The sequence below is a fragment of the Anser cygnoides genome, chromosome 27 (genome assembly GCF_040182565.1).
Source record: "Anser cygnoides isolate HZ-2024a breed goose chromosome 27, Taihu_goose_T2T_genome, whole genome shotgun sequence".
In the NCBI taxonomy this organism is placed as follows: domain Eukaryota; kingdom Metazoa; phylum Chordata; class Aves; order Anseriformes; family Anatidae; genus Anser; species Anser cygnoides.
The window spans coordinates 5,960,507-5,982,189 of NC_089899.1; the positions used below are offsets into that span (position 1 = coordinate 5,960,507).

General features: G+C 47.1%; 1 protein-coding gene and 1 long non-coding RNA gene across 4 annotated transcripts in view; one reads left to right on the forward strand and one right to left on the reverse strand.

Moving 5' to 3' along the window:
* Positions 1-1,047: 1,047 nt before the first annotated feature.
* On the reverse strand, positions 1,048-9,444 carry LOC136787026 (uncharacterized). Its single transcript, XR_010826793.1, has 3 exons — positions 7,063-9,444; positions 3,228-3,362; positions 1,048-1,326 (listed from the first exon to the last, which is right to left on the reverse strand). It is a non-coding gene; the product is annotated as an uncharacterized lncRNA (long non-coding RNA).
* Positions 9,445-9,725: 281 nt separating this feature from the next.
* The window catches only part of RFX2 (regulatory factor X2), a 59,411-nt gene continuing 47,453 nt past the window's right edge, over positions 9,726-21,683 (forward strand). The window contains exon 1 of one of the 3 annotated variants that reach the window (XM_066983633.1): positions 9,726-9,880. The gene's annotated coding sequence lies outside the window, so the exon portion shown is untranslated. The remainder of the gene's footprint in view (positions 9,881-21,683) is intronic. The other 2 variants (XM_066983634.1, XM_066983635.1) reach the window with 2 other exon arrangements.

Below are 21,683 nucleotides of genomic sequence, written 5' to 3' on the forward strand. Positions count from 1 at the left end.
ATAGTCTGAAATATTAATAATCCATGGGGCTAGTTAGTAATTATTTTCATATTTTTTTAAAAAACAAACTCCCTCTAGTAAAACAAACAAAAATTCCTGACTTACCCGTATAAACAAGCTGAATCTTTCTGTTTAATATTTAGGTTCTAAATTTCAACTTTTTCACAACTCAGGAGGGAAGAAGTGACCTGAAATATTCACAGGATAGGCAGATGGGAAGTGGTTGTCCTACCATGGTTTGGTTTTCAGAATAATTCAACCCCAACAAGCAAGTTACACTACATCAAGTGAGAACAGCCTTTCATTCTCCACCCTAATGCTGATCCTCCTTAAAGGGTAGCCAGCTGGGCCTAAAAAGCTACAGCAGCACAATTCCCAACAACATATATATATATATATATATATTTTAATTGAAGAAAACTCCCCCTCAATGGTCCTATCCAGGAAATCATTCTATAGCAGCTGGAACAGTTCTTACCTCTCATTGCCCCCGTTTACCTGAGGTGCTGCAGTTCACAGCATCATAGCTCAGACTCGCTTTGCTGCCAGTCTGGGCTACAAATCCAGGCTGCACACGGAGTGGCAGCGCGAAAAAGCAGCCATACCTTTCTATTGGCACTGCTGCACAGATGACAGCTTGAATAGAAAAATGAGGATGGATACAACAAAGTTCACTACAGCTTGTTTGCCAAAGCCTTAAAGAGTCAGCTACACCTCATTTACGTACAACTGAAGTCATTTGCTGCTGTCCTTTCAGCAGGCCACCACCACAGAAACCCAACAACCCTTCCCACCTACATGAGAGCAGATCACACCTCTTTGGGACCCAGCAGGCCAAGGAGCAAAAAGCTCAGCCCAGGCCACTACCCACTGCCCCACAGCTGCTGGCTCTCAGCCCTGTCGATTTGCTGGTGCATAAATGTTTGTTATGTCATTCCAGACAAAAGCAACTGATATGGTTTAAGTAGTGTAACTAGCTTGCCTGAATTAAGGCAGCTGATTTTGTCTGATAATAATTTTGGTGATCATTTCTCAACTTCACAACTGGTAACATTCACCTCCAAAATGCATGAGAAGGCAATGCAAATTTATGGCAGTAATCTTTCCAGCAGTGCATCTGTGTTGGGAAAGCATATAACCTTAGTGTAAAACACAGAAAGAGGTGGTTTGGGCTAATGACTGGTTTTGCACAGCTGTAGACTGGGCAGTAGTCACACGTTATTCTGCCAGGAGAGAGGTGGGAAAAATAACCCTACCTGTTAGGATACAACAAACTGATGCAGGTGTAGCATCTTCAACCAGAAGTTGTCCATTACTAATATTAAGCTAGGGGAAAAAAAAAAGTAAAAGCCCAAACAGCATTTATTATTATTATTATTATTATTATTATTATTATTATTATTATTGTTATTTTGCCAGCATAGCTGCATTAAAGCAAGGCATTTTTAGAAACAACAGTAGTAACAGCTTGGGGGGAGGAATTTTTCTGTTTTGTTCTTGGGGTTTCTTTTTCTGCAGTCCCAGTGAACACTGCTGCACTGACTAAACACGGAAATATAAACTATATCCTCATTGGCCTCAGCCTCTAACAGAGCACCTTTCCTTGTTGATTCCTCTGTTGCTTGGGTGAGGAAGTTGTCAACACACTCCAGAAACTGCCTGGACTGCTTATGCCCCGCTTTCCAGCCTATCCCTCCTAAAAAGCCTGTACCCCTCCATTGCACCACTGCAGCCATGGGAGCCATCCCACACACCTCTGTGATCCCAGCAAGGCTGTGGCCTTGCAACCACACACATCTCTAACTCACCTCATTTATTTCCCATATTTCCTGAATTTCTGTACAGGCACCCCAGCATGTTGACTTTCTAGAAGGATTTTGCGGGATTTCTCTATGTAAGTGCCTTTCAGGCGCTTCCTTCCTTACCTGCAGGTGCTGGAGGTAACCCCACCTATGCTCTGTTTTGTTGATTTTATGTTCCATCTCTGTCATATCACCCCATGCCCTTTGCTCAGTGACCCTATACGCCATTCCCTCCCAGGGCTGCTGGTTTCTCCCTCCCGACCTGCCTGTGGTTATGTGAGAAGCAGGGAGAGTAATTTAAACTCAATGCAACAGAAAGGAAGTTCTGTATTTTACAGAAGGGAATTTCTCTGTTCCACTGAAATCTTGTGCCAGGACTGTTCAGGCGTTGAGTTTTTACACAAACATTGCCTCCATACAGAAGCTGTGTTGACACAAGCTATATTGATTTACTTATATCAATATGACAGTCTTTGGTTACGTCCAAGTTGTGGACACATCCTCTCCTAGCTCCTGCAAGCCGAGGAGGCGCTGCTCCCTGCTGGGTGTTGCACGTACACCCACATTTGCCATGGCAGTGTGCGCTGCTTTTTCCATGGCAGTACACAGTGTTTGTTTTTTTTCCCCAGAATTTCTAGACAGCGATGGCCAAACCAAGCAGATAAAACCCCAGATAAAACCAAGCAGATAAACCCTGGATAAATGCTTAGTCCTTTAATTGTACAAAAAGGAAATTTCCGTAGTCAGAGAGCACTTGGTTTTCTAGCTGTGCTGAAAAAAAACCTGTCAGGGTGAAGACACAAGGTTGAGACTAGTAACCTGTTCAAAGAGTACAGCCCAAGTCCACAGGCTCAAGCAGCGAGCCAGGAAGCCTGCATTTCTTGAGGCTTGCAGTCATTCAGACCAACATCCCCACTCCAAGCAGAGCACAACGCAAACAGGTACACCAGGCACTGCGCACTGCCTCCTGCCTTGCCGCACTCTGCATTTTGCTGCAGGCTGTTGTGACACTTGCTGCCACCCAAAGGAGACACAAGAAGGGCAAGAGAAGGGCCGAATGCACTTTCTTTTATCTTCAGGGCTTGCCTGTTCTCTCTAAATTTAGATAAGGCTGAAGGGAAAGCAGCAGTGCTCTGCTGTGCTTACATGACGGGACTGTGCCTGTGATGTTAGAATAATTGCAGCCCTGAATTCACTTTACTGCTGCAGAAATGTGAAGGCAGAGTGTGCTGGCAGAAGAGGACGTACACTATGGTGCCATTCGGAAATTCCAGTATGGCCTTGGAACGACGACGGTCAACAGATTGCTCCTTTTAAGTCCAGCCAAAGGCACTGAAGAGAGTTGTGATCGGACCAGCAGCAAATTCAGAAATTTATGAGGTAGAAGACAACATTCCTAGGGCTACGATTTGAGCAGGCACTCACCCAATATGCTGCAGTGCTTGACAGATGTGGCAGCTCCGTGCAGGAAAAGCCACTGTTTCAGTTCGCTGTCAGTTGTTTCAAGGGGTTTTCTTGGGAGTAGCTGTTCTCAAGTGTCCCTTCTGAGCAGCAACCTGCCTACAAAAATAGAACATATCCCATCTGCATCACAATTGAAAATCGTTGTTAAATTTTATCACCAATGTATTAATAAATAAATAAATAAATATATTACCTCTGTTCAGACAACCCCCAGGGAAGTAGTCACTGCACCAAGCCTGTCTGAATTTCAGAAGCGTTTGGACTGTGCACTTAGTCACATGGTCTAAAATTTTGGGTAGACCTGTGTGGTGCCAGGAGTTGGACTCGATGATCCATGTGGGTCCCTTCCAGCTTGGGATATTCTATGATTCTATGATTCTTAGCTTGCATTGGATGATGCTGTTTATGCTTTGATAAAATGGACAGAGGGAGCCACCAGTTCAAGACACCTTGTATTGTACATCACATGCACTGAGATCACTCAGCAGTAAAATCTGACATTGACAGGGGTGAACTTGACACAGAAAGCTTTCAGACAGTAAGGTGCTGTGTGGGTTGGTGCCTGTATAAAAACAAGGATTCTCCTCATGAGATCTGGCTGAACACAGGCAAACATTTTTTAAGGAAAAAAAAAAAAGACGAAGAAAAAAAGATTTTTGCTTTGTTTTTAATCTTCTGAGAAAGTTTTCATTTTATCAGCAAAACAATTCAAGGCAATAATTTCATTTAAGCTTTCATTATCAGCCACCAAAACTACATTTTTCACAGATATGCATGAAATTTCAAGGGATCCTATTCCCCTTGCAGGTAAGACTATTTTTTGTTAAACTTTTTTAGTCAAATCAATTCAGACAGGTCCTCTGAGCAGTGATTATGAAATGGGATTTAACTGTGTTACAGCTGCCCTCCTGTGGGTAGGAGCTATTATAACTGCAGCAAGCGCAGCACCTCGCGAACCGGCCTCGTTTCTTTGCTTTCTTTACCAACAGCTTCCTTAAAAGCAGACTGCTTCCACCAGATCCACGCAGGCTGAAATGAAAGCACGGAGATTTGGCTTATGCAACAGGTGCAAGAAACGAGGAAAAATTAATTCCAGTGACCGGCTCGACACAACAAATGACAGACAGGTCCTAATTAAAAATAGCAACCCTGAGATTACCACCCAGGTTCCCAGGCGGGAGCTGGCTGACTTCCAGGGTTTCAGGTACTTTATCAAAGGTTGTAGTCTGGACATTAGAAAGCATTTCAGGATATTGCTGGCAGGATTTCATGTAACAATTGACACTTCTAAAACCGTAAGAATATATCAGAAAGTGGTTTACATTTGTTTTGCGGAGGCACAGATGCCACGCAAGAGGCGAAGCAGAGAACAATCCTGCCCTAAAAACTAAAGCAATAACAGATCTGCGACACCATGTTGCAGGCAATGCTGGACTGTGAAGGGCTGCGTGCGCTTGTGAAGGATTTCATTAAATAAATTTGAGCAATGATCTGAAATAAGCCTGATTCAATTCAACACGACCAAATGCATAGCACTGTGCTTAAGCTGGAATAAGTGACCACATAACTGCAGGATGAAAAACATCTACCTACATAGCGCTTCTGTAGGAGAGAGCTGGATTTTTCTTACAGAAAATAATTTTTAGAAATGTTTTTTTTTAATTCAGAAAACAAGAGATTTGGGGGAGAAAAGAGAGCAATCTTCAGACACATTGGAAGGTGCTATAAAAAAAAAGATATAAATGGTTCCCATTTCCAGTGTGAACAGAACAACGGGGAGGAACTTGAACTACAACAAGTGAGATTTAGGCAGGAGATGGGGAGGGGAACCTGCCCAGCTGTAAGGACAGTTAAAGTTGAAATACCGTGGCTAAGGAGAGATTGGGCTCACCACCATTAGGAAGCCTTAAGGGTAGGTAAGGTTAAAAAACCTGTCAGGTAAAACAAGAGTAAAGTAGGTCCTGCCTTTTGGTGATGTTTATGTGTATTAAATGACTTCTCATAAACTATTCCCATCTCTATTTTTCTATTTCACTGTTATTAAGCAATGACACCTTCATGTGAACCTTTCTATTTTTAAATAACCTTGGCTTAAGGACTACAATCCATTAAAAGAAGACTAATTTTTCTTTGGAATTTGTGAACATTTTATCCAGCATGTCTCTGGAGCTCACACACACGACTCAGTTCTGGGAATTTTTTCCTGTATAACTCATGGCAGCCTCCTGAAAACTAACCCCAAATCTGTGGACAGATCAAATTTTAATCAGCAAGCCTTCCTCATTCCTCCAACGTCCAGTCTCTGATTTATATTACCTCACTCACTTTCTTTCTCTTTCTCCCCCTTTTCCAGTAACCCTTTTCCTGGTAAGTTAGGTAAGAAAACAAATAATCCTGTGGGTTTGAAGCTGACTGTGTTATTGGAATCTCCATGGGTACAAATTCCACACACTTCCTTGGCTTAGATAGTGACATACTTTTCAGAAAACGTTACAGCAAACTTCATCATAAAACCTCTTTATTCCATGTCAGTATGGTGATTCTCTTCATTCTTGTTGAAATACCTGATGGGGATTTTTCTAAGCCATTGAAAAATGCATGCAGAGATTCTGCTGGGTATCGCTAAGGAAAAAAAAAAAAAGAAAATAAAAAAAAAGAAAACAAAAGAAAACAAATGTTTTCCATAAAGCTTTATTAAAAATGTTACTTTCCTTGGCAGCACCTGCTTTCCAAAACCATTCAGAGAACAGAGACTGACCTAGAGCACGTATCACTTTTCATTATGCAGGACTTACTGCCGGAATTAAAATAAACAGGATAGGAAGTGGGGAGCAGAGTGCCTCTCTCTAGTCTTAAAAGCTCCTGTGATTAAAATAAGACTTACAGCCACCTCAGGTCTGTACCAGACCCCTTGGACTTTTAGACTGGAAAGAAGTGCCTGGGATGCAGAACTGGGTGAACTCTGTGTGGACCGGGCCAGCTCTGAAGCAGTTAGGTTGACGTGCTCTCCTGCTGCAGTTACCTTGAATAAGTGGCAGGAAACATCCCTTCTTCTTTTTAAATCTGTGCCTTCATTAATAATTCCTTCTTTAGGAGCAAAAACTATACTTAACCACAAAGCCATGACCAGTATCCTCATCCTCATCCTCATCATCCTCCTTTTGTTATAAAGAGAAACCTTTTAGATTTTGAAAAATGGAACCATTTAAATTTTCAAGTACAATTAAAGTTGTCGCTTATTACAATGCAAGGTGACAATGATCAAAAGCTTCACATAAGTAGTGATATCAGTGTTTCCTTCGACCTCTCTTTCTCAGGGACAAACACAAAACTCAGCCTGCATGAAATGACAGAAGACCAGAGAATTTGCCTCTCTTTGCAAATTGAGTGGGTCAAGATGGGTTAGTGGGAGCTGGGGTTCTTGCAACTAGTCGATAATTGTTTCCAAGGGAGTTGGTTTAACTACCTGGAAAAGGTTGCACGCACTGATTTGCTTTTATAGGAATCTGTATCCAGAGGACCATTCCCACCCAGGAGGGACAGAATTTGTGATGTGCACTACCAAACAGTCTTTTTCCTCCCCCAAGATGAAGGAATAAAGCTCACCATCATGGACAGATTTTAGTCTATGCATTCAGGACACTTGCCACTGTGCCAGAGGCAAGAACTTCATGTCAAGATTAAAATGTAAGCCTAAGGCTACACATACCCTTCTTCATAGAGCAAACTCTTTTGAGTCTCTCTCATTTTTCTCCTCTGTGCTTCACGCTAGGAAGGGATTTTAAGGAAACCCCACCTGATAAATTCTGCTGCACTTCCAGGCTGAATTGTTTCCAAGAATGCAAAGTGGTTATTCTTGCTGATAACACCTATCAACGTAGAGGAGACATTCGTTTATAGGAAGAGTAGAAGTGAAGTAGCTGCTGCTTTTGCAATTCTCTGCATCCACAGACTGTAGTTTAGGTTTTGTTTCCCTCACCACCAACAGTGTAAAAATATCAGTTTCATCTTCCAACCTTGCACAGCTACTGGTGTGGTAGGTGGTTTTCCCCAGTGTAGTATCCCAAAGCCCTGCAATGCCAGTCACATGCAAATATATATCCGAGCACTCAGGATTCTGCAAATTTACCTACTCAACGCAGACCCAAATAGCAGTTCCTCAGAGCTCACTTCAGCCAGTAGATGTCTCCTCAATACCCTCTCTGGCTCTGTGCACTGACTTGGCTCACCAGAAAATTCCTGCTACAGCAGGAAAGAGTTAGAGCCAAGCGTTTCGTAGACTGTTTCTTAGCTGGTTCCTTAAAACCTGTGACTAACACTCCATCAAGAAACATTTGCTGTTAAATCAGATAACTCAGTGTCGTGTGACAACTTATACCGCTCCTACCCTTATCCACCACATCCCCCAAGCGTAACTTCAAACACTCCAACTATGTTATTCCACCCCCAGCAGAAGTGCAGCCGGTTCTGGGCTGAGAAGTGGAAGCTGTGCAACAGCATGCAGTGATGCTACACAACAATTCGCTTTTATTCCTAAAGAATTTGCATTAAAACAGGATTCCTGATCCCTGTCTACATCAGCTGCCTGTACACCACTCCAGTCTCTAATCCTCTGTTTGTTGTTTGTGACTTCATGATCGGTCTCTATGGGAACGGTTTTGATGTCATGGAGAATTATTAGTTCAGGTACGGAGAAACAAGCAGCAGAAGCTAACGAACTCTTCGGAAACAAAGAACCTGTTTACATGCAAATGTCGCTGGGCGGAAAGGGGCAAGGGAACAGAAATGCAGCTAATAGAGGAGTCTGCTTCCAGAGATTTTTGCCAGTTACCCATGAGCCAACAGGAACTTTTTAATATTTAATATAGGAAAAATAACTTTTTTTTTTTTTTGATAAAGAATGTGGAGCTCACAGGCTCACTGATTTGTGTGGAGCGTCCAGACACAACCATGATCCAAACCATGAGCTATCTGTACTTCATGCCACACAAGTCCTCATGCCATCCTCGCCATTCACCTTCCTCACACGTCCCCACGGCCATGCACGAGGCAGAGGACCTGTGCTACTGCCCTGACATGGCAGAGACGGGCCTGTGCCCACCCTCAGCCCCTCTTCAGCAGGCCCTTTCCTCCAGAAGAGCCCTTCACTGCCCACTGCCTCCAACCTGAGCTCTCACCTCCTCCTGCGCCCACTGGTCCCTGTCACCCGTCACCCCGGCTCCACCAGCCCCTCTCAGGGTCCCTTTCCTCCCCCTGCACCTCCCTTCTCTGTCGCCCACCTCTCCCCATCCCCATCCGAGGCGTCCTCGCTGCTCTCAGCCCCTCGCTGCCTCATCCCACCTCCCCTGTCTCCCCTGTCCTCAGTCACCTCAGTGCCCGATGTGTCCCCACCACCTCGCCCCATCTTGTCCCTGTCACCTCAGTCCTGTCACTCCACCAACCTCTTCCACAACCACCGTCCGCAATCACCTCAGTGTCCATCTTGCCCGTCACCTCAGCCCCATTTTGTCCCTGTCACCTCAGTGTCCCCTCTTTGTCTCCACTCTTGTCCCAACCATCTCAATCCGTTTGTCCCCACTTGCCTCAAACTCACATCATCCTCGCTACCTCCTCCTCCAACTTGTCCCCATTGCCTCAGCCCCATCTTGTCCCCGCCACCCCAGTGCCCCCAACTTCTCCCTGTCACCCCAGTGCACCCCCTTCTCCCTGCTACCTCAGTCCTGTCACTCCACTGGCCTCCCTTCGCACCAGTTGTCCTCAGTCACCTCAGTGTCCCCCCTTTGTCCACTTGCCTCAACCCTGCATCATCCTCATTCCTCCCCCCGTCTCGTCCCCGCCACCCCAGTGCCCCCAACTTGTCCCCAGTGCCCCCACCTTGTCCTCACCACCCGTGCCCCCATCTTGTCTCCAGCGCCTTCATCTCTTCCCTGCCACCCCAGTGCCCCCACCTTGTCCCTGTCATCCCAGTGCCCCCCTCTTGTCCTCACCACCCCAGTGCCCCCATCTCGCCCCAGTGCCCCCCTCTTGTCCCCAGTGCCCCCCTCTTGTCCCCAGTGCCCCAGCGCCCCCATCTTGTCCCCAGTGCCCCCACCTTGCCGCTGCCATCCCAGTACCCCCATCTCGTCCCCACCACCCCCATCTTGTCCCCAGTGCCCCCACTTTGTCCCTACCACCCCAGCGCCCCCATCTCGCCCCCGCCACCCCCGCCCCCCTCCGCTCCCTCCCCCCGCCCCGCCCCACACCGATTCCCTCCCTCGCCCCCCCCCGCTCCCGCCAAAGCGCGCGCCAACTCTCTGCCCCGCCTTCTCCCCCTCCCCATTGGCCAACCCCCACAAGATCCCCTCCCTTCCCTTTGACCGACAGGCCTCCGCGCCAACCAACGGGCGGCGCCTTGCCGCGTGCCCCCCCCCGTCCACCCCCCCCCCCCTCCGAGGGCGGGCGCGGTTGGGCTGTGACGTGCTGGGCGGGGGGGGGAGGAGGGTAGCAACAGTTGCCTCGAGACCCGGCGCGAGGCGCCATAGTGACCGTAGCCCTGGCGACTGTTCCCTGCCAACGGCAGCGCCGCGCAGCCCCGGCGGCCCGAGGGCGGCGGAGCCCGGCGGGGAGGGCACGAGGTGAGCGGGGCCCCGGGGGGGAGCGGGCCGGACCGGACCCGAGGCGGGGGGGTGTCCCGCTGGTAAGGGGGGAGCGGAGCGAGTTAGGGTGTGATGGGGGGGGGGTGTTAGGGCATCGCTGCGGGGCCGGGGGGCGGCTGTGGGGATCCCCGGTCCGCACGCTGGCAGCGCCCCGCGGGGCCGCGGGGGTCGGCCCCCAGAGAGTCCCCCAGGGAGGAGCGGGGAACGGGCAGGGCGGCTCGGGGAAGTTCCGGGAGGAGGCCCCGCTGTGGCTCCCGGTGACTCCCCGGTGCCCCCCCAGTGCTCCCCAGTACTCCCCGGTGCCCCGCCCCGGTTTCCCCACGGTGCTCCCCGGTTCCCTCCAGTCTCTCCCCGGGTTCCCCCCCCGCCCCGTTCCATCCGGTGCTCTCCAGGCTCCTCCTGGTCCCCCCCCGGTGCTCCCCCCCCTCGGTGCCCCCCGGTCTCCCCCCGGTCCCGGCTGCCTCGGAGGAGGCGGCGCGGAGCCTTCGCTGCGCTCGGGCGGTCCCAACTTGCGGCCGTTTCGCCGCTTTTCTTCCCCACCCCCTCAAAAAAAAATCCCCCTGGTGCCAGCACCGGTGTTCGGCCGGGAGAGAACCGAGCCCGACCTCCGGCCCCTGCCCTCCTCCGGACCTGGGGCCTCGGTTCCCGGGAGGCAAGCCCGCTGCCACCCCGGCCGCTTCCCCTGCTGGGCTGGGCTGGTGCCTGCCTCGAGCAGGAGTTCCTGCAGTTTGACCAAATCTTTCCGTTCTTTGACTTAGATACGAAACTAATCCTTCTTTTTTTTTTTTTTTTTTTTTTTTGGAGGGAGGTTGCTTTTGAAGGAAGCAAGGCGTAGTTATCAAAGGAATAAAGAATAATTTTTCAAAGTGCTTTATACTTTAGCTCTGGGGTTATTTTTAACCTGATCGTACCCAGTTTCAGAGACGTTAGTCAAGGCTTTTCTCATCTGTTTCTGCCCAAGCTTTCCAACTCTCTCTCTCTGCTACAAATCATTTGAGAATACGCAGCAATCCCTGGTCTGGGAGGGGAAACGACTTCGGTCAAAATATAAAACTTTGTCTCCCCCGCACCGGGGTTCATTCTGCGCCTCCACTCAGACTTTCTGATGGGGTTTGCTTCAGTTGGTTTAAGTTGAATTTGCTCCAGTCTCGGGTTTTCAAGAACTATTTTCAAGTTCTTTGCCTAGTGAAAGGCTGCTGGTGTGTGAGGGAGGCATCTCAGAGGGCTTTTCCCATGGTTGTCTGTTTGAAGATGGCTTGGGTTGGCCAAGGCCAAGGTGCCTGTCCCTCTCTTTGAGGAAGCCTAGGATGGGCAAAGCGAGATGTCTGACCTCCGGATGGCCAAAGGCAGGTGAGGAAAAGCCACGCTCAGGGGACCAAATTGTGGTGGTGGATGCCTGACAGCAGGGTTGGCGGGTGGTGGCTCCCACGGCGGTACCCCCTGTTTCATTTTGGAAATTGTATTTAAAAGAGGAAAAAGAAGAAGCTGATTCTTGCCATCTCGGTATTGCTGTACCAAGGGACCTGAGATTTGTTTGAATTCTGTGGGGCATTTTGCGCTTGCCTTTTGGTGTATAATGTTGTGGGTGTGCTCTGTTTTTTGGTTTAAGTCTTTAGAGTTCAGGTTCTCAAAGCTGTACCTGTACCAGCAGGGTTTGGAAACGCTCATCTTTTCAAAGGGAAGCTGGGATTCTCATGTAATTGGCCCGACGGCTGAAAACACGCAAAAGCAAGTGAGGGTTGACAACTGGAATTTCTTTGTCCCTACTTGCTTTCTGCAAAATGGGAACAATACCAGTGAATTCAGAGGTGGTGATAAGGAGCATCCAGTGCTACAGGGGAATGCAAGAGCCAGGTCTGTCAAACTTCACATGGGACTCCCACAGGCAGTCCCTGCTTTGCATTTCCCTGCTGTGCCATTTGCATCTCATGAATTCCTCTCATAGTACCATGTCCCCGTCCTGGGGCCCTGCCTTCCAGCTCTGTTCCCTGTGGAAGGGCCCAAGACGGAGCGCAAAAACCCAAGGCTGGGCTGCAGCCTTACCCTGTGATCTGCCTTCTCAAAGAGTGTTTTGTGTGTTTGTCACGTAAATTTGGATGTCGGGTGTGTAGATTGAGGCCCATCCTTGTGAGGTGGCTTGGCACAACGTGCCCCGTTGAGTCGCCTGCAGAGGGGAAGGAAGGGAAAGGGGCTCCTGTGCCAAGGCCCGAGGCTGAGCAAGGTCCTCAGAGTCAGTGTTAAATCACGTGTTACACGCGTATCTGTGCGTACATCTGAAATGCACTTGCTCTATCCTTTTGCCTGTGTAAATATGAAATCGTAGTCTAGGGCTGTAATTCATGAAGACGTGAACAGGTATTGCCTCCAGTGACGTCAACAGCTGTTGTGTGTCCTTGCTTTCTGTTGGAAAATTAGGAATCATAGAATGGTTGGAAGGGACCTCGAAGCCCACCCCATCCCACCCCTGCCATGGGCACGACCCCTCCAGCAGCCCAGGCTGCCCCCAGCCCCATCCAGCCTGGCCTTGGGCACTGCCAGGGATGGGGCACCCACAGCTCCTCGGGGCAGCCTCAGCCAGGGCCTCACCACCCTCAGGGGGAAGAATTTCTTCCTTCTATCTGATCTAAATCTCCCCTCTTTTCATTTCAAGCCACCCCCCCCTTGTCCTATCCCTACACCCCCTGACACAGAGTCCCTCCCCATCTCTCCTGCAGCCCCTTTAGGCACTGGCAGGCCGCTGCGAGGTCTCCCCGGAGCCTTCTCTCTCCACCCGTTCCTAGCAGAGCTGCTTCAGCCCCTGAGCATCCCCATGGCCTCCTCTGGACCCGCTCCAACAGGTCCAGCTCTTGTGCTTCTTCAGTTAAGTGTATTCATGGCCACTAAAAGTTACTTCTGCACTTGCTATTGTTATTTCTCTACCTTTTTGTGACAAAAACATCTTCAGAGCTGACATCAATTTAGAGCTTCAGTCAGCTGTTAATAAGCGTCGCTTTTCCTAGCTCTGTCAAAGTAAAATAGATGGCGCCAGTCATTGTCTTTAAATAGTCTCGTACTTGTAACACCTCGGAGCATTGACAGCTGTTAAGTTTAATCAGAACACGGTTTTGCTTTTAATACGAGCCTATAACCAAAGCCCATGTATTGCATCCTCGCCTGTTTCCCTCGGTCGGTTTTAGCACTTGAAATTGAAGTGCACCCGCGGTGTGCAGAGTCACAGAACGGGGAGGGCAGTGCTGATTCAACAGGCTTATCTTACCACCCGCCTTCTGGGCCAGAGCTTCTATTTAAACCAGCATCCGTCCCCCCCCAGCCTCTCCCGTGCAACAAACGCCAGCACGGTTACGGCCGGGCCGGCAGCCAGCTGGAGCAACGCCGCGTCCTGACTGCGTGCCCTGGGAGAGGAGCACGGGCACGCAGCCCCCAGCTCCGGGGCTGTGCCGCTGGGACTTGGAGCACACGCGGGGCTTCTTCCTGCGAGCTGTGCCCTGAGACGAGGTGCTGTGGTTTGTTTGTGCTGGCCGATCTCTATCCTTGCGTTCAAATGTTCACAAACCCGCCTTATTGTCTAAGAATGTGCTGGCTTTCTTCTGTCAGGCCGTCTCTGCCTAACTAGCGTGTGAACTAATTATGCCAATAATATGCAAACGAACAAGAAAAGTCTTCAGCACAAGCCACGTACCCCTTAATACACTGTACAAGAGGATTCCTCTTTGTTCAGGGCACTGCCTGCAGTTAATCCCTTCTCGCATCGCAGAAAGCGTAGAGGCAGTTATTCAACGCACATCGTACACAAACCACTTCCAGTCAGGGGATCGAGGGAGAAGAACCAACACCTTCAGCTTTGGGTCATCTTTTTATGAAAGATTGCCGTGTTTGTGATTCACCCAGCTAAAGCAAGGACTAGAAAAAGTTAAAATTTGCATAGTTCAGCCAACTTGTTAGAATAACCTTTGGCTGCGTGTAGACATGTGGCTTCGTGTCCATGACTGAAAGTCTTCCTCTTCCAATGACCTCCGTGCTCGCTTATGACCCGGGGGTACGGCAGCCTCTGTCCAGCACTATGTTTACAAGGAGAATTCTGAAGCGCAAGAGGAGCGAGCCTCTTCCCAAACTTTATGACTGGTTTTGTTTTTGTTAATCTGGTGTTCTACAGGATTTAAGAGCTGTAGAAGTGCCAAATGAAGGCATTTGAAAAGTAATTTAAAGGCAATTGCTGAGTGCGTTTTCTTTTTTTGAAACGAGATTTCTACTAAGAAATTAAGAATTTCTTTTTCTGAGTTTAACAAATGGCTTAGAAGTCTCAGCATAGTATGAAGGTGTCATAGCGACAGGGCTTTGAATGAGATTAGCGACTGAATGTTGCAGTTGCTTTCAAAGAAACAGGGGTCACAGGATGCTGTGCCAGCGAGGACTTTATATAAGCAAATACAAAAAAGAATCGGCTTCTTTCTTTCCTTGTCCCAAATCAATACTTTGCTGAAGGAAATCCTCAGCATGGGAGAAGGAATTGTACCAACTGGCCATACCCTGCACCAACATGTCGTTTTGGTGGTTGGCGTTGTAAGCGTCCAGTCTCCACGAATCGTTCCTTCTGTTCGAGGTGGTTCTTCTCTGCCTTCGTGCGCAGGACTGCTGGCCCGCATGAGGACAAATGACAGCACGCCGTGAAGATCAGCACGTCCCTGCCTTCTGCGGCTCAGCAATGACTTAGCCCAACTTCTTTGGGCTATCTGCTCTTTACAAAGCCTCCATTCGTTATGCAGAAAATACTGGAAGACAGGTAGGAATCGCCAGAGGGGAGGAAGGGCCAACGCCTGACACCTTCCCCATGCTTTCAGGGGAAGCGGAGAGACTCCCGGCCAGTCATGAGCAGAAGCAAAGCAAAACCAGGAGGCACGGATGCTTCCGTGGGCGCCGCTGCCCAGGGGCTGTCCTGCTGGCCCGGCTGCTACACAGCTTTCTGTTGCTTGCTGCATCCATGCTGAGAGTTTTTTTTGTTTTGTTTTGTTTTTTTTTGTATCTCCTGCGACACAACAGCAGCAGTGGCTCCTGGCGTCACAAGAAGAAGAGATTCATGGTTACAGTTTCTCCTGTGCACCTTTGGAGTGTGTTTTTCCCTTCCTGTTGGAGCTGAACACGTGCCTGTGCACCGGCAGGCGTGCTGCAAATCCACACGTGTCTCCTCGGCTGGCGTGCTACGTTTGAGTGAAGTCCCTGGGGTATGAGTGAATCTGGGTGTGAAGGAAGGGGGTTCTGTCTCCAGAGCTGTGGTTTTTTAAGTGCCTAGCTTGTTTGGAAGTGCTAAGGTGAAATCAACACTGATCCTATGTGGTGATGCATCAGTTGTTCAGGAGAATTGCCTGTGAAGCACTGGAGTCACGTGGCTGGTGGGTCTTCGAGGTTAATGCAAGTCAAGGCCCCCAGTGAACTGAGCACGTAATTAAGGGTGCTCCTTCTTTTGGAGATGTCATTAGTGAAGACTGACAAGAAACATCAAGGAAAGAGGGGGGAAAAAGGAAAAAGTGCAGGTGGAATGATTATAAACAAGCAACCGAAGAGTAATGAGCAATTTCCTCTAGCTGCCCTCTGGTTAGTCATTTTTAGGTTGTTCTTTAGTATTAGCTTAAGATCCCATTGCTGCCATGACAACCCTGCAACTATTCGGGATAGTTTCTGGCTAAACACATACAGCTGGTCAAACATCCAACTTGTTTGGGGAATTGCATTAGTTATTTTATTTCTTCTAATCCCTTTTGGAGGGTATTTGGGATGCTGGGTGTGCAACAAGCTTTAGAAAAAGGAACCTCATGGAGACAGGTAATACCCAAAACTGTGCAAGAGAACGCAAGAGTTTAGTAACATTCTGAGTGTAACCTGCCTGCTCTGTGCTAGGATATCTTTCTTCTTTCTCTTCCCTCCCACCCCGAGTGGTCTGGAAGGTACAGCCAAAACTCAATCTGAAATCCAGCCCTGGGATGTGAAACACTGGGGCAGATGTGGGTAAGTGCAAATGGACCAGTTCTCTCTAATTTATCTTCAGTCTTTGCATTTAAACAAAATATTTTATGTGATGTTTAATCTTCTGCCCTCATCTCCCAGAAGAACATGAAATGTGGATCTTTTCAAATAGTCATGACCTTAAATGACCAATCATGGGAGGAAATCTTTCTTTCATAGTACAGATCATAAGGGAAATACTGGCTTCTGGTCATCCAGCTAATCTTCAGGGCTTACCTCTTCCTAGCAAATATTTGTTCCTTTTAATGTGGTAGATGCTTGGCATTGTTCAGGGGACTTGCACTCACTAGAGAAGTGAAATCTCTCACCCAGGTCTTAAAACTCTTGAAGAAAGAGTGACCTGTCCTCCACGGTTGTTTGAACTCAGAATGCAGCTTTCTTTCTCTCTATTAATAACCTTCCATAACACTGTAAGTGCAAAATTTGCCCTCCATGTTCTAGGCGCCACCTCTGTTACCTTCACTTGCTGAGGCTAACAACCTGCAGCACCCTGACTGGAGCTGGGCGTCATACAAGCAGAGGCTGCTCCTGCTTGTGGCTTAGCCCAGAGGTCTGTTGGTGTAGATGTTCCTCCTCGAGGGAAAACGTCTCCTGTATCTTCCATGAGATTGCTCCCGACACCTTGACCAGATAACATTTACCAGATAGGAGCCGCTGGGTGGTCGGGGCTTCTGCTTGCAGCGCTGACAAACACGCACTGACATTTTGGAGTATTGTCTGGTATGCTGCAAACATGAGAGACAATTGTGTGAGGTAAGGGGTTTAAAGACAGATAATTTCTGTTTCAAGTTATACAGGGGCACCAAAAATGCTTTTTGATTATTGCCACTGCTGGTTTTGACATTTTCATTCTTCCCAATCTAGCTGTTGCGTAGAACTTAAAGAAAACACATTTTTTTTTCTAAATAATAATAAAAAAAGTGGATTCAACTTTTCTGTAGCATTTAATAAACTGTGTTCTGTGTGTTCTCAGAATTTCAGTATCCAGGTAAACCTCAGAGTTGGTCTACAACATAATCTGGCTTGAGGTAGAGGCACTAAGGAAATGTAGCTTCTTTCAGATTTCTTCTCTAATATCAATTAGAAATCATTAGTGTTTGAGCTGCTATAGTGCCAGGAACCCCAGTGTAAGCTGTGAATACATTATCTGGAGTGCTGCAAGCGGTACAGCGGGGCCGGTCTCTGCCCCAAAGTGCTGATACAGGCAGAGGAAAGATTATTTTACGAAAAGATGGGGGTTAAAGATTTCGTGCTGGCAGCGTGCTCTGGTCGCAGCAACCTCCTGCTGCAGCCCCTGTCCAAGACATTCCAGTGCTGTGCCTCATCTGCTGCCTGCTGCGTAATCCTCCTGCTTGTTGGGGGAACGGCTGTAGCCACAGCCTTTGGTTACCAGGGAAAAGCCCAATGTGTCTTCGAGTGCTGGCCTGCAGAATGTGGAGGATCTTTAGGGTCGCTGAGACACAGAACCCTGACAGATATCTGCTCCGCCGAGAGCAAACGCCCTCCCTTACCCGCGGGGTGGAAACACACAGACAAGGGAGCTGTGGTGTCGGTGCTTAATAAACCGCAGACCCTGATTTTGGAGTTGATTTTTTGGGAGCTGGTATTTCTGGTCCTTAATGCCCCCCTGGGGACACTAGAGTAAGGGCCACACAATGCCTTTCTGCTCGTTCCATCGTCTGCTGCCCCGGGTTACGGGCCAGTGGGGCAAGTCTCTCAAATGCAAGCTGTGGACCGGTTAGTTCTCTGCATGTTTCCTGGCTGCAAACACCTGGAAAAACACTCTGCACCTTACTGTAATGCTTAGGAGTTTTTAAATCCCCTACTGTTGCCCTGCAGGTAAATGTGCTTTGACTTTAATTCCACAGGTACCATGTCTTCATAGCTCGTGTAAGAAGTGCTAATCATCTCTGCCTTAATGAGGACTGAAAGGAAACACTTTAATATCAAAATATCTGAGGGCACGTCCGTCAACAAAATCTCTCCATGTGTTAATTCAGACACTGGAGCTACATTTGTATGTCTATGTGTAGAGATCTATTTTAAAATATGTAGACAAACGTGTATAAATTATAATATAGCATAGCTCCAAATAAGCTACACTGAAGGGTGCTGCTTCCGTGTTTCTGATGTGTCTCCTTGCCTCGAGACTCGGTCCTCGCTGGCTTTCCATGGGAGCCCTGTGCCCCATGGGGCTCCCTGTGCTGTGGGGCATGAATTTCATCTCTGATGGAGCAGCTCCCGGCTGCTGCTCCCGGCTCCTCATCTACTGCGGCTGCTGAGTCTGCGTGGGAAACTCTGCTTCCATTGCTCTGCTTTCGTTTCCATTTTGCATTAGGGAAAAAATTCAATACCTGTGTTTTTCTGGGAGCCAGAAAGTTGAGATGAGTAGTCTTGGAAGAATTAATATTTATTTGTAGAGTGCTTTGAAATCCTTAAATGATTGGTGCTTTACTCGCTGATCAAAATCAAACAAACGTGCATTTTTTCGATAGTGTCATTATTGCTTTGCTTCATGCCCTTTCAGGATATTTAGTGCAGAAAGTCTTGCCTTTGCCACGAGGACACTGAGAGCAGAGGAGTGACCTAACCCAGCTGTGGCTGCTCCGTGTCCTCCTTTGAGAAGCACTTGGTGCAAGTGCTGCCTTTTTGGCTCCCCTCGTCTTCGTGGGAGCTGCTATCCACGAGAAGCACCTGCTTGGAGGCTGCGACTCCCCACTTTGTTCTTCCCTTGTCAGAGGGCTGGAGAAGTTGCAGGGTGCTAGCTGGTAAAGATGCTGAAACCACACTCAGAGCCATGTTTCAGTCTTGAAAACTCAGAGTGCAGGACAGGAGAGAACTTAGAAATTCCTTAATTTGAGAGATGCTTCTGGGGAGCAGAGTGATTGGGCAAGTTTTTGCTCAAGTGACTCCAGTATTCTGATTCTCCAGCTTGTTTTATAACCCAAGTGAGCACATTTTGTAGAGCGCATTCAAAAAGTAAACTTTTGAACAAAAATATTTGGGAGCATGATCTATACAAGAGCTAAAACTCTGTTATATGCTGCTCTGTTTGCAGTATCTGATGCGAAACATGAGAGTTTCAGTGAAACTCCCTCTCTGCACATTTCAAGAGACGATTTATGTTGGGGATTGAATTTTTACAGCTGTATTCTAACCTCTTGTCCTTAAAACTCAAGCTCTTTTCCTAAGTACCACCAAATAACTAAATCAATACATCATACATTGCAATTCTTATTCATGTTCCCTGAAGAATTACCTAATGCTTTGGTGATGAGTCTCTTATTAGTCTATTATTAAGGAATTTTTGTCATAGCTTTTATTTTGGCAGCTACTTGGTTGAACTTACATTCTGATGTTGGATGACAAAATGTTTTGTGGTGTGAATGCATCTTCCCAGTTTCTAACTGGTTTCTTCATATATGAGGATTGAATTGTGTGATTACCCGGAACGTTAGATGCTTCTGTTGGAGAAAAGTAGATTGTGTATGGATGTATTTCTATTTTACACTTCTGGCTTGTAGCCATGCTAGGCTCATAGTGAATTGAGAGATGGTAAGAACTGATAGCCTGTGACCTTTATGAAATAATTTTCGTACCTTTTTCTTAGGTCTATTAAAATTAGCAGCTTGTACCAGAAATTTCAGAAAAGGGTTGAGCCTACTGTCTTTTCCTGGAAGCATCATCTTCCCCCAAATCAGCAGTAGCATGTGCTGGTGAATGGAAAATTCAGGATCAGTTACAGAAGGTACGCAATAATAGGTGTGTCTAATGATGTCGTAACAGAGGATTTTAGTTTTAAGTCTGCCCTACTCTCTGCCCTGCAGAAATCTCACTCGGCTGGGTACAGTGCATCGATTGTGCTATTCCTCTGAGACAACAGCGCGTTGAAAACCTCCTTTGGAAGTTAAACTAATCTCTGTGCTGGTGCCTTTTCATGAGTTTGTAACAACAGTCAGTGTTTTCTCACTGCAGAAGCACAAAAAAAGCTCTCGCTGGGATGCACGTGTGTGTGCTCTCGTAGAACTGGAGATCAAGGTTGCGGACATGATTTTGTTGTTGTTGTTCTTTGCAAATGGCTTCAAGCATCATTGCTGCAACTGTATCTAAGACAGACACAACAATGTCTTTTGTGAACTTCAGACAAACTGCTTGTGGTATTCTTCTGAGTCTGTTATTTGAATTGTGCCTTTGAAAGAGCCCTCAAAAGCTTCATGTCAATGTTGGCCGTTCAGTTAGCTGACTTTTTTGGCGTGTAGCTATCATGGGAGGAAAAAAAAAATAAATCAATGTGCATTACAGTTTGCATTAGTTCTACTGGAGTGCTTTTTGCTTCAGCAGTTTAAGTGCAGATGTAGAAAGACGCTGGTGTCTTCTTTTTTTCCTCCATCTGCAGTAAGTAGAACTCCACAAAGAAAATTGTCATACTTGATTTAAATATATATATGCCGTTAATGTCTTTATTGGATGTATTTCTCTGACCTATAGCACTGAACTAAATCCATTTGGTTTAGCACGATGTAAATCAGAACAAGAACAGAACCTGAGCTTCCTGTTTCAGAAGGCTGAACCTGGAAATTCAGATTTAACAAAATCTACTTTTTTTTTTGCCTTTGAAATAGGCAGATGGGATCATGTAACATATCGCTTGCTAAAGTTTATTTTGACTGAAGTCTGATGTCAAGTAGCATCCCGAGCAAATATTTAAGAATAAAATACCATATTGCTGACTTACAACTCTGTTGCTGTTAGTTTAAACTAACTATGGGTATAAAATCCCTCATATTGGCATGGATTCTGTTAGCAGAACAGTAATTGTTTGTATATAGTATCTGAAACCAGTGGTGTTTTCTGCTGTTACATTAATGGAAAGCATGTTTTGACATCTTCCCCTTAGCTCACTGACTAAACTGTCTAGATTTGGAATTCCATCTGGCTGCAGCAAAGAAACTCTTCCCTCTCTTCCCCACCCGAATCTCTTCTCAATAAATAAATGAGCCAGAACAGGTTAATTGCTTTTTAAGGGCGCAAATCATCCTGCTTTTAAAATTGGCAGTGCAGTGGTCCTTACTGGCTACCTGCCTCACTGAGGCTCTCCAAGAGGCATTGCAAGCTTTTTGAAAATGCTTCGAGTTGTTTGAAGCACGTTTCTCTTGTAAATACCTTTGGATCATAGCCCATGAGAGACCTATGAGTCAGGGAGTACGAAAGGGTCAAGTAGGGATGTTGTAGAAACCCCAGCCCCATGCTTTGAGTAACAGAATAAATGAGTTTCATCTGGCAGTGCCAAAAACCATCCACAGTTAATGCTCCTCAACCTGTACTCTCTGCCTTTCCTAAGTGTTTTTTTTTTCCCCTCTTTGTCTTGTTGGGGATGAAAGCTGCAAAGAGGAAGAATATGGGGAGATCAGTGTTATCACATACCTTCTGGTTTGCTTTTTAAAGACTGGTTTTATGCAATTCAGTTAATGATAGAAAAAATGGTGGAGAGCAGTAATGGGTCAATAGCTAAACAATTCATAATTTAAAAAGAAAAAAAGTAAATGCTCAATACCACTGGAAGATGTGAATGCTGACTGATCCCTCTGATGCTTTTTAAGCCGCACAGCTTAGACAGGAGAATCAGTCTGAGGTGATTTAATCAAGCCACCTGTGCAATCTCTCCTATTGAAAAAATCCATTGAAAGCTTACCAGCCCACACAGAGGAGCAGGATCTTGACTCCTAATGTCTCAAACTGATCTCCCTCTCCATTTAATGACAAA